Source organism: Canis lupus, chromosome 20 (genome assembly GCF_003254725.2).
Source record: "Canis lupus dingo isolate Sandy chromosome 20, ASM325472v2, whole genome shotgun sequence".
In the NCBI taxonomy this organism is placed as follows: Eukaryota; Metazoa; Chordata; class Mammalia; order Carnivora; family Canidae; genus Canis; species Canis lupus.
Window position 1 is genome coordinate 37,044,604 of NC_064262.1, and position 11,750 is coordinate 37,056,353.

Below are 11,750 nucleotides of genomic sequence, written 5' to 3' on the forward strand. Positions count from 1 at the left end.
CCTGGGTCGGGTTCCTGAGGAGTTGGCCCCTAGATGCTGCCCCCACAAAGCCCAATGAACCAAAGGCCCCAGGAGCTGGGGAAGGAAGGAGGGGTGCCTGTGAAGCCACCTGGCTGGGAGGCTGGAGGCAGGGCAGCTCCTGGCCCTCGTGCTGGGCTGATCCTCACCTCTCCTAGGGCCCAGACGGTGGACAGTGCCAGGGGTATGCTGCCTCAGGGTAGAGGCCTGGGCTCCCCACTGAGGAGACCTCCTCTTTCCCCACTTTTAACTCCAGCTCCCGATCCTCTCAGCTTTAATTTCTGTTCCCAAAGCAAAGCCCCTGCAGGAGAAAGGGATCTGGCCCAGAGGCTGTGGGTCATGTTTAAGTGAGCCAGTGGCTGGGCCGCCCTTGAGGCAGCTGAGCCCCCATTCAGTCAGCTCTAACTGGGTTGGGGCCAGGCAGGGTGGCATGCGCCATCCAGGGTTGCCCCTTCAGCCTCAGGAGTGGCATGAGGGCCCATGACGGAAGAGCTGACTTGCGAAAGAATCTAAACCACCATTGGTTTGTCTCATTTCCTCCCTCTGTCCTCCCATAAATGTGTCCCCAAATTAATACCCTCTTGACCCCACTGGCTAGTGTTGCCCTGGCCTGACAAATGCATTTGGCAGAGGCCACCTGGTTTCCAGTGCTTGGTGGGAAAAGAGCCTAAAACACTGGGGGCTCTGGGTCCTTGCATCTCATCTGCACTATCCTGTCGCAACGCGGGGCCTTGAAGCCAGGCTGTGATGCCGTCGGAGCAGGCAGTGAGCAGGGACAGATTAAGACATGACTGCGTTGGTCACATTGGACATGACAGCTGAGCAGTGTGTTTCTGGTTCGTGTCTGAGAGACCCTGACACCCTTTTTCAATTATGTAGGAGTAACAGTGTGTGGCTTCCACACAGCCATATCTGGCAGGGGAGAAGTTCTGGAATGAAAGCATGACTCACTGTGGGCAGCCCGGTTGTCTTCCCAGCTCACCTACCCCTCACTCCCTTGCGCTTGCTTTTGAAAATGACAAGCGGTGACATGAGAGAGAATGGTGTACAGGGTATTAGAGGGCCTCTCCTAGGTGGCCTTTCAACTCTGAGACAACCAGGTGACACAGGGGCCTCCGTCCTTTCCATAGGTGCACGAACCGCCCCCCCAGAGCTGGTTGACTCCAGCCTCCCCAGTCTTGGAGCATGCTCTTGTCCAGCCCTCATCAGGGCCTGGCATGGCCATGGGGGGAGAATGATGAAAACAGGAAAAGCCAAACTCTGCAGCCATGACAAAAATGGGAATGTTTTCCTCCACGAATAATCTCAACCAAACTAGGGAATGTTGCTAAAATAGCTTCTGTATCCCCTAGGGCATTAACAATTTATTAACAAACCAGATGAGCAGAGTGCATTTTTATATTCCTGAACCAGAGCCCAGGATTCCTTTCTCTCTGTGGCTCATGGGATCTCTGAGTGGCATCTCTCCAATGACAAGAGAATGTCTTGCAGGTGTGCAGATGTCAGGCTGTGGGGGGCAATAGAAGGGACAGAGCTCCTTGCCATTTTTTTCTCTTGTATCCCTGAGTGAAATCATGTGGTTCTCTGGCTCCCCAGCGGGGCTGATGGCATGATGCCCAGGCACTCTGGCGACTTGTCTTCGCCGCCCCTCAGCTCTCCTGCAGCAAACCTGCAAACACAGGCCTGAGAGTTGTGGGGGGACAGGACCCCAGAGGTGTCCTGCCTGTGGTGTTCTTCCATCTGCACTGTCACTGAGGGAACCCACTGGTTCCACATCTGCCTTCAGAAGCACGCGAGTGGGTTTGGCTTGCTAGACGGCATGTGGTGATGCACACGTGCCATCGGTTATACCGCAGCCTGGCTGTCCTCTCCTAACTCACTGGGTGACCTTGAACCCCTCTCTCTGCCAATTACGGAGTACTGAGCCTGTGCCTGGTACTCGGTGACCGCACACCTGAGACGTGTTAGTGGTTAGATTTCCCAGCAGCCCCATCCGTTGTCTGCGTGTTACAGAGGAGGAAGCTGAGGCACAGAGCAGTGGCTTGATTTGCCGTGGACCAGCCAGCTAGGAAGAGGGCGGCAGACCTGGGGGTCGGCCCGAGCCCCACCCATTTACCTCCGCAGGTGCCATCCTCCCTGATCTGAAGGCCCCGGGCTATCTGTGGTGCTAACGCCAGAGCGGGCGCAGCCGCTGTCCTGCTCCTCCTCCTGCTCTTCCTCCTGCTCCTGCTCTGCTCCTCCTGCCCCTCCTCCTGCTCTGCTGCTCCTCCTGCTCCTCCTGCTCCTGCTCTGATCCTCCTCCCGCTCCTCCTGCTCCTCTTCCTGCTCCTCCTTCTGCTCCTGCTCTGCTCCTGTTCCTGTTCTATTCCTGCTCTGCTCTTACTCTGCATCCCCTCCTGCTTCTGCTTTACTCCTGCTCTTCCTCCGCTCCTGCTTCCAATTCCTGTTCCCACTCCAGCAGGAGCAGGACTGCTTTTATTAAGTTTGAAATTTTGGGGTAAAGAGTTTGCTTGAGGGACACCTGGGTGGCTCAGTGGTTAAGCCTCTGCCTTTGGCTCAAGGCATGATCCCGAAGTCCTGGGATCAAGTTCCACATGGAACTCCCCGTGGGGCACCTGCTTCTCCCTCTGCCTATATCTCTGCCTCCCTCTCCCTATGTCTCTCATGAATAAATAAAATCTTAAAAAAAAGAGTTTGCTTGAAATAAAAGTTATTTTTGTCAAGAACAAAAGCAAAAACACATCGAAATCCACAGTATTAGGTGTCTTAAAGCTCTTCTCTGACCTCCTAGGGCTCCTTTCCCTCTATAACTCCTACCCCGCCTCAGTCTCTCAGTCTTTATTCCATGTTAAAGAATTTGAGGTTATTGCTTTGCACAGGTCCTAGCATTCGCTTGAATGAGAAACATTTGAGAGAAATAAATCTTACCAAAAAATGATGTTGCATTACAAAGAAAAGGCTCCCCCCACTCTGTCTGTGGGTGTCCTGGCCCCAGGTGATACCACCAAGAAGTGGGAAAGTGGCTGACTTCGGGGCTCCCAGGCCACTTCTTCACTTTGCAGGACATCTTGCCATCTGTGTTCAGCTTTCTCATCCGTCACTAGCCACCCTGCCGGGCCCAGGGAAGGGGCGAGAGCAGAGGTGAGCCGGCAGCTCTGAGAGCCGCGGGGAACAGCCCAGAGCAAGGCTTCCTCCACACCCGGTGTGCCCGCCTCCTTCCCACTTTCTCCTCTGCTCCCCATCCCCTGGCTGGTTTCTCTCCTGACACTGCCCCCCCATGTGCGCCGGGGCCCCGCTCTCCCACCCTGTGGACCCAGCTATTTCTGGCTGAGCTAGCAGAGAGGCAAAGGCATTACACACTCGGGAGTTCACCACTTTTCCTTAGCTCTGTCCCCCACGAAGGACATCCACCCAAAGTGCATGGCACTGTACGTCCCCATCCCGTCCCTTCCTCGGCTCCTTCAGGGATGACTCAGGGCGCCCGGGGGAGCTCGGCTGCTGTCCGCACCCGCCATCCGGCCTCCGACCCTCCCACCTCTCCTCACTCCCCAGCTGCTGGGCCCTTGCCCTGTCAGGTTCGGTTGCCTGTGCCTTTGGCCTCCCGGGCTGCTCTGTCCCCGTCCCACCCAGCAGCCCTGTGCTCTTTCTCCCTAGAGAATTAGGAAGGCAGGCTGTGGTGGGGGTTCCTCCAGGGAGGGGCATGGAGGCAGATCCAGCCCCACTTCAAACCGTGTGATCCTGAGCAAGGCATTTTCCCTTCGAGCCTCAGTTTCCTCATCTGAAAATGGAGATAAGAGCACTTGCCTCCTAGGACGTGGCCAGAAATAAAGGAGACGATGTGGGGCCTTGAGCAGGGGGTGCCTAGCACCGGCCTCGTGTTTGCCCCGTGAGCGGAGTTATAATTCCGCCAAACAGAGTTGGTGGGGACCTGTGGCTCTGGGGACATGGGTCTCACCCCTGCCTGCTGCCTCTGCCCCATCCCCAGTCCACAGAAGCTACGTGCACGTGCCTGGGAGTCCTTTCTTCCGTTGCCTTGAGGGCGAAGCTACAACTGAAGAGGCAACGGAAGCTCCTTTCGGCCCAGCCTCCCGGAGGAGCCGACGAGGGTGAGAACATGGGTTGGAAGGCTGTGCAGAGCCAGGCCTGGGCCTCCTGAATCGTGGCAAACTCTGGTGCCAGGCCTGGGAGGCAGAGCCACGGCTTCAGGAGAGGGCCACGGGCGGCCGGCACCCCGAATGAGAGAGGGCCCCTCAGAAGCTGGTTAAGGGATTTTCAGCGATGTCAGAGATGGCCTCGGTTGGTTGTTTAGGTTTCCCCACAGCCTTCGATCAAAGCAGAAAGAAAAGGCCCCGGGTGATGGGCAGAGAGCGCGGCTGTGCCCTCGGAGGGCCGGCGGCGGCGGCTGCGGGAGAGGAAGGCCCGACTTGCTCCGCCAGCCGCGGCGGGGGGCCCGGGCCCAGCACCCCAGCACAGTTCTCTCACCAGTTTGCCGGCGTCCTCGGCTTGAACCCACTCATCACGGCTGAGACAAAACTCGTGGAGTTCTTCCTCCTTACCCTGAAGACAACCCACCCAAGCACTGTCTCTGTCGTCAGCCTATCAGACTTAACCTCTGTAGACTGTGGTTGCTTCTGTTTTTCCTTCGCTGGACTGGGATGAGGGTGCCGGGTTCAGGTCAACTGGCTGTCTCCTTCAGAAGCAGCTGGGAGGAAGAGAAAGGCCAATTCTTGGGGTACCTGTGGGTGCTGTCTTGGGTGCCACTGTTGAGATGGGGTTTCCTAAGAAGGGACACGTGTCCTGGCCACAGCTAGGACTCCTGGACAGTCCGCAGACACCAGACATGTCTGAGCCTGGCGCTGATCCTAGGGGGAAGGAGTAAGGCTGTTGACATTCAGTATCTGGGGTCATATCTCACTGATGGGGGGTCCGTCAGGCCTTCCTCTTGCTCCTCCTCAAAGAGCTGTAACCTGAGCGTGCCTGGGGTGCTGACCCTCACAGCCCACTGCTCCAGGTTCCCCCATTTCCATCTGCCTCCATGGGCCACTCCTCCAACCTCCGCCAGGGCTCCAGTTGCTTTCATGGCCTGGGAGATGAGGTTTGGGCCCTGGAACCAGCTGGTGATCCAGATAATCAACAGAGCCAGAGAGCTGGAGAACCACATTCTAACTCCAGCCCTGCCTTTGTCTCTACAGAAGACCCTGGGGGTTAACCTGACCTCTTTTCCATCTCCAGAAGATTCTCATCCCTGCTCACTATTACTCTGGCATCATCATGGGAGCCAAGGAAAAGTCACCGAGCAGCAGTTCTTGGGGTCTGGAGAGCGGAGATGCCTGTGTGCTCTGAGGCTGGAGCCGGGGCCATGTTCAGACAGAGGAAGTGGGCCAGAGTCACATGTCTGCATGCACGGTTTCTCCTGACAACAAGTGATTTTATCTCCTGATATTATTTTGCATTTTATAGATTTCTTAATATTAAATTACAAGCTGTAAATTATACAATATATAATTATCCCTGGGCAGGGATACCTGGGTGGCTCAGTCAGTTGAGGGTCTGACTCTTGGTTTTGGCTCAGGTCCTGATCTCAGGGTCGTGAGATCAAGTCCTGCATTGGGCACTATGCTCAGTGGGGAGTCTGCTTGTGCCTCTCCCTCTGCCCCTGCCCCCGTCCTCTGAAATATGTATATATAATATATATATATAAATCCCTGGGCAGCTAGTGCCCTATAGACTGTTTAAAAGGCCACATCCTGTCCATGCCTCTTTTCACTTCACACATGGTACACATACCTTACCCTGCCTATACTGTCCTCTGTAATTTTTTTTTTTAACTACATGGTATACTTTTTAAGGTTGTCTCCAATTTTTTGCTAATTTGTAAACTGCATGATAGTCCCTGACAGGAAGACCTCTAAGTACCAAACCTGCTTCTGCATTTTGCCTACAGATAGAGGCTGATAGCGCAGTTGCTATATCAGAGCAGGTCACTGCCTCTTGGCGCCAGGCTGAGCCCAAAGGAAGCCTGGGATGGAGAGAAGACAGCCTAGGTCTCGCTAAGTTAAAGACTGACTGGCCAACCTGGAGGCCCAGACTCAGGATCTGCTGGCCAGTGGGCCAAACCTCTTCTTTCACTTGGGTTCCACATCTGGAAAGGGCTTCACATGAAGGGCACCCAGCTATGGTCAGCATTAACTGTGGTATCACAGCAGCCTGGCACTTGGTCACTTAACCAACAGCCTTTCTCACTGCTGAGGCCAGGAGAACCCTGGAGGAACAGTGGGCCTCGGAGTCCCTAATGACCACAAGCGGGCAACGAGGACCTGATGCTCCAGGCTCCGCTGGCTCCCTGGCCTCAGAGGGGTGCAGCAGGCTCAGCGTGGAGAGTGTGCGTCTGTCACAAAGGATGGCTTCCCAGAAGTGTCAGGAGCATCATAGATGCCCCAGCTCTCCTCTGATTAATCTGATTAATCAGCCTGACTGCATGGGGCACTTGAGAACAAAAGCCACCAGTCAGCAGAAAGGAAGCGGAACAGCCCACGGAAGGCATCTCTGCCTGCTGCTCCCACTCCACCCCCCAGGATGACGTGCCCTCCACAGGCCGGTGGCTCTGAGCCTTTGTGCCCCTGCCCAAAGGCATGGCGTGCATCCCCGTAAGCTCCAAGCCCATTCTTGCGGCCTTTGTGGGTGCTTGGTGAGCCACCAGAGCATAGGTTAAGTCCACGGTCTTGACAAGATCACCCCAAGCTCTCCTGCCTTTGGCCACAGACGTGAGCCCAGATCCCCGCTTGTTCTCTCCTGACTTCACTACCCTGGGTGATTCACTCTTTCTCAAGCCTCAGCCTGCTCTCTATCTAAACCCTACCTGCTTTTATTTTCAATTTTTCTTTTGATCAAAATAATATGTGTGCAAAGTTTTAAAAGTTGAATGATACGACAAGGCTGGTGACACAAACCTGGCAGGTTCTGCTCCCCACCTTGAGCTTCCCTCTCTGTGGCCCCTCCTTTCCATTCTTTTGGCCAATTCTTCTTCCATTTCCCTCCTTATTTCTAAATAATTTACTTATATTGCTATTGCTTGATTTTTTTCCCCTTTATTTAAAAATTTTTTTTTAGATTATACTTATTTTTTCATGAGGGACACAGAAAGAGAGAGAGGCAGAGACACAGGCAGAGGGAGAAGCAGGCTCCACGCAGGGGGCCCGATGCGGGACTCGATCCTGAGACCCCAGGGTCACGCCCTGGGCCGAAGTTGGCGCTAAACTGTTGAGCTGCCCGATTTTCCCCCTTTTGAACATAGAGCTCCTATGTGTGGGAAAATGAGCTCTGATAGCCACTTCTCCACACACATCACTCCGTCCTTTTTTTTAAAAGATTTATTTATTCATAGAGACACAGAGAGAGAATGAGAGTCAGAGACACAGGCAGAGATAGAAGCAGGCTCCATGCAGAGAGCCTGACGTGGGACTCGATCCAGGGACTCGATCCAGGGACTCGATCCAGGGTCTCCAGGATCACACCCTGGGCTGCAGGCAGCACTAAACCGCTGTGCCACCGGGGCTGCCCCTCACTCCGTCCTTCTAATGTCACCATCTGGGGCAGATTGATATTCGGTGTTTATGTGTTGAAAACCACGTAAACATTGTTCTCTGCTGGACCCAGTGGTATACAGTTTCCTTTCTGCTACAGTCCGTTGTTTTTCCTCAAGCTATTCATTATCTCTTATCTTTCCATTTGCTTCTTCTGTTTTTTTTTTTCCTCCTGTACTTTATGCTCTCCCCTACAAAACTCCAAGCCCACACCATAAATGCCTAAACCAGGAGACAGCCCCGGGGCTGCCACAGCCCAGGGGGGTGAAAGCCATGTGGAGGGTTTGACGTGCAGCAGGACTGTACATGAGCCCTGAGGGCAGATGGCAGAATGAATGCTCCCCCATGCCCTTTCCATCCCTAGCCGGGCAGACCTGACCACGGTGGGGCCATACCTTTCTCTGATCATGCTCTGGCTACCTCCTCTTAAATGTGTTAAACCAGGCCCCATTCAACTGCCAGGGTGACACTGGGAAGAGTCCTGGCTCCAGACGAGGCACTGAGCATTCATGAACAAGATGGGCCTGCGGGTCCTGGAGGCAGCTGGCATCCAGGGTAGGAGGTGACCAATGACAGCCCAAGCCCTCTGGAGAGGACTCCATGGCCACAATGCCCCCCCTCCCCCAGGGAGGCCCTGCATGCCTCCCAAAGCCACCGGCACCACCACCCCACAATCCCAGACAGGGCCTTCTTCCCCCCTGCCCCAGGTCTCCTTCATTGGGGGGCTGGTCTCCGACCCCACTCCCAGTGAGCTCTGATCTCTGTTGGTCAGAGTTGGCTAAGGTCAGGGAAAGTGCGGAAGTTAAGGTCATTCTGGGGCCTGAGGGGCCCAGTCATCCAGCTGTTCACACAAGGCAACTCTCAGCCATGGTTGCCGGAGCCCCTAAAAGTAGCACACGCCCCTGAAGGGGACAGAGGGAGCCTCCTGAGTCCAGAGCTCTTGCCAGAAACCCCTGTGCCTCACATCAAAGAGGCCCATGCATTGTCTGCCGCCACTGGCGTCCACTGCCCAGCTCACCTGAGAGATGGCACACCAGAGTTCTGTCCAAGGGATGGTGCAGGTGGGAAGCCAGATCTCAGGGGCTCTGACACAGGGCAGGACCACCCCTGGGAGCAGTGCACCAGGGAGCAGTGTGAGGCGCATCCCCTCTGCCCCAGCCATCAGGAAACAAGGAGTGGGCACCAGAAGCACCCGGGAAATTGAGGATGCGTGCATCTCTCCAAGCAGACACATGCTTTCTAACCAGACAACTCACCAGGATTTAATCTGCAACTCAGATTCAATCTGCTAAGTAGGGAGGAAGAAAGTGTGTGGTTGTCATGGCAACACCAAATTGCCCAGGACTGGTTGATCCCTAAGGTGGGGAAGGAGGGGAGCCGAGCCAAGCCTCTGTCTCCCTGGCGGGGATGTTCTGGGGAACGGGCGCCAGGACCGACACACCTGCGCTCTTCCTGTCACCGCAGCTCAGGACGGAGGCCCTGAGCCACTGTGGTGTGGCACAAAGCGGGTTGGTGGCTCCCGGCCCTCGCTCTGGGGGCTGGGTTCAGGCGGCTCGGGCGTATGCCCCACCACCTAGCCGCTTGGACCCGGGGCCCCTCCTACCCCCAGTCCTGGGCCTTCCTGCCAGCGCCCGTGGCCTCAGGCCTGCTCATGGATGGCACATTCCCGGAGACCAGTCTGAGTGATCAAGGGAACAACAGCCTCACCAGGGAGCGCCAACCACAGCTGCACGGAGGAGGAAATTGGGCCGATCCTTCCACTCACAGGCACACCACGCTCCCAGCCTTTTCTCCTCACCAGCAATGACATGGAACCAGCCCAAGGGTTGCCAGTGTGGTCCATACCCAACTGGGCCCAGGCCTGCGTGGGGTGAGTGGTAGAGGAGAGGGCTGCTCCAGTGGAGGAGTTAAGCACCAGGAACCTCCTACCCCGAGGCCCACCTCATCACTGGTCTGCCTCTGACCATCCAGTGCCCTTGGGACGAGGGCCTGGCCCTCAGCAGGCCTTCAAGGCCCTGCTGATGGCTGCATGTCATTTTTGTGGTTGCAGGGCCTGGCCATCTGAGGGGCTCCATGGACACTCAGTGCATGAATGGATGAGTGAAGACGTGAATGGATGGGTGGATATGTGAGGACCGGGAGCAGAAGAAATGAGAGGCCAGGTTGGGGTGAGTAGCTGGTGTGAAGGCCTCAAATGCTAGGCTAAGTGGGGGTTGTGTCAGGCTCCCCATCCCCAACTTCTGCCCTAACCCTGGAGAGGCTCCCATCTTCCAGAGGGACCACTGGGGTCCCTGGCAGATGTGGCCCGTCACTTGATGCCCCTCAGAGAGACAGAGACCCTAGGGCCCGTTCCCCAAAACCTGGCTCACCTGGGCCCTGGTGGGGCCTACCTCCCTGGGACCCTACAGACGTGAGTGCTTTTGTTGCACCGTCCGTGGGTTCTCCCTCTTGTCCAATTAGTGCTAATTGGAAGCAAGATGATGGGGGTGGGGTGGCTGGAGCTGTGATGTCCTTGGCAGAACCTGGAGGCTTCCTGGAACAGGCCTTTCCCCAGAGCTGCAGGGTCTCCTGTAGGACCCAGGTGGGACTGCACTGAGCCACTGTGGCTTGGACTGTCCCGGTCACTTCCTACCCGGGTGCCAGCTGCCCCCAGGGATGGGCAGACACACCGTGTTCATGCTGAATCTTGCACCCGGCAAGAGTTATGACTCTTCACAGTGTCAGACTCTAGAAAGGAAAGCCAGGGGGCTCGGGGTCTGGCATGGAGAGACTGGGGGTCTCCTGAGGCTGAGGTCCTAGCCTCGGGCCATGGCTCAGGAAAGGCAAGGAAAGACTTGCTTGTCTGCCCAGGCACACACTCTTGCCTCCCTGAGAAGGAGGACTTCCCCTTACATTCCCTTCCTCTCCTGTGTCCCCTGCTCCCTTTCTCTTGGGGCTTGGGGCAGAGATGAGGGTGTCCAGAGGCAAAACACCTCTTGTGTCAAGCGCTAGGCCAAGTTCTCAACTCCAGTGATACTTCCCTGCCCCCCCACCCCCCCAAGGTGCACTGGTCACAGCCTGATGTCAGAGGCTGCAGTCAGGGAAGGCCCCGCTCCAGCGGGCCCAAGCACACTCCTCAGTCCAGGCCTAAGGCTCTCCTAAGCCCTAGAGCTGACCTGACTGTGAGCGCCCTCATGCTGGGGCACAGGCAGGCATCCCAACGGCAGACTCAGACCCTGTCACCCTAGGACCACTCAGAGCCTTGGGCTAGGGGACTCACATTTGGAAACAGGGACATCAGAGCTCAAAGGTGCTCCGAGATGAAGATTCCTGGGTGCTGGCTCCAGGGACCACCAGCCTCAGTTTCAGCCCCTGTGAAATGGGCTCGTTCCCGCGCAGCAAGCAGGCCCTGGGAGAAGGCCGAGGGGGAGTGGGAGGCCCGGGAGCTGGGCAGAGGCCTGACCACCAGTGGCCACTAGAGGGCAGATCCCTCCCTTCGTTTCCTCCAGAAGGCTGGCGAGCTGAGCAGCGCGGGGCGGGCCCTGCCTGTGGGCGCCAGCGGGGGCTGAGATGCTGGCGGGAATTCCAGCTGGCTCCCGGCCCCACAGGACCTCCCCGGGGCCTTCAGGCTTTCACTTCCGATGGGCCCAGTCCTGAGCCCGCCCAGTCACTCTCCCTTCTTAGGACCAGCGGGAGAGGCCCTCCAGGCTTCTTTTGGTGCATTAAGGAAACTGAGGCAGGGAAGGAGTCACCTGAGGGCACCCTGTCCATCGGGTTAGTGTAGACATTTCCTGAGGGCTGACCATGAGCCAGGCACACACCGAACTCCTCAGGGCCATTATTCTTGGAATCACCCTGTTTTTGCAGATGAGGAAACTGAGGCTCAGGCAGGCTTTCATTTGCCTCAGGTCCCATAGCAAGAGTGGTACCTGGATTCCAGCCCAGGCAGGGTAATGGCAGAGCGGAGACATCCCCCTGTAACTCTCCTGACAAGAATATGTGTATGCATGCTGGGCCCCTGGTGGCAGGAACGAGGTGCCAGGCATCTGGCATCTGCCCTCATCTGGACCTGACCAACAGTGAGGCCCAGGAGCACTGCCTCTGGGGCACATGCCATCTGTGAGGATGCCCAGCCCCTCCTCTGGGCAGGAGGAGCCATGTAAGAAATGG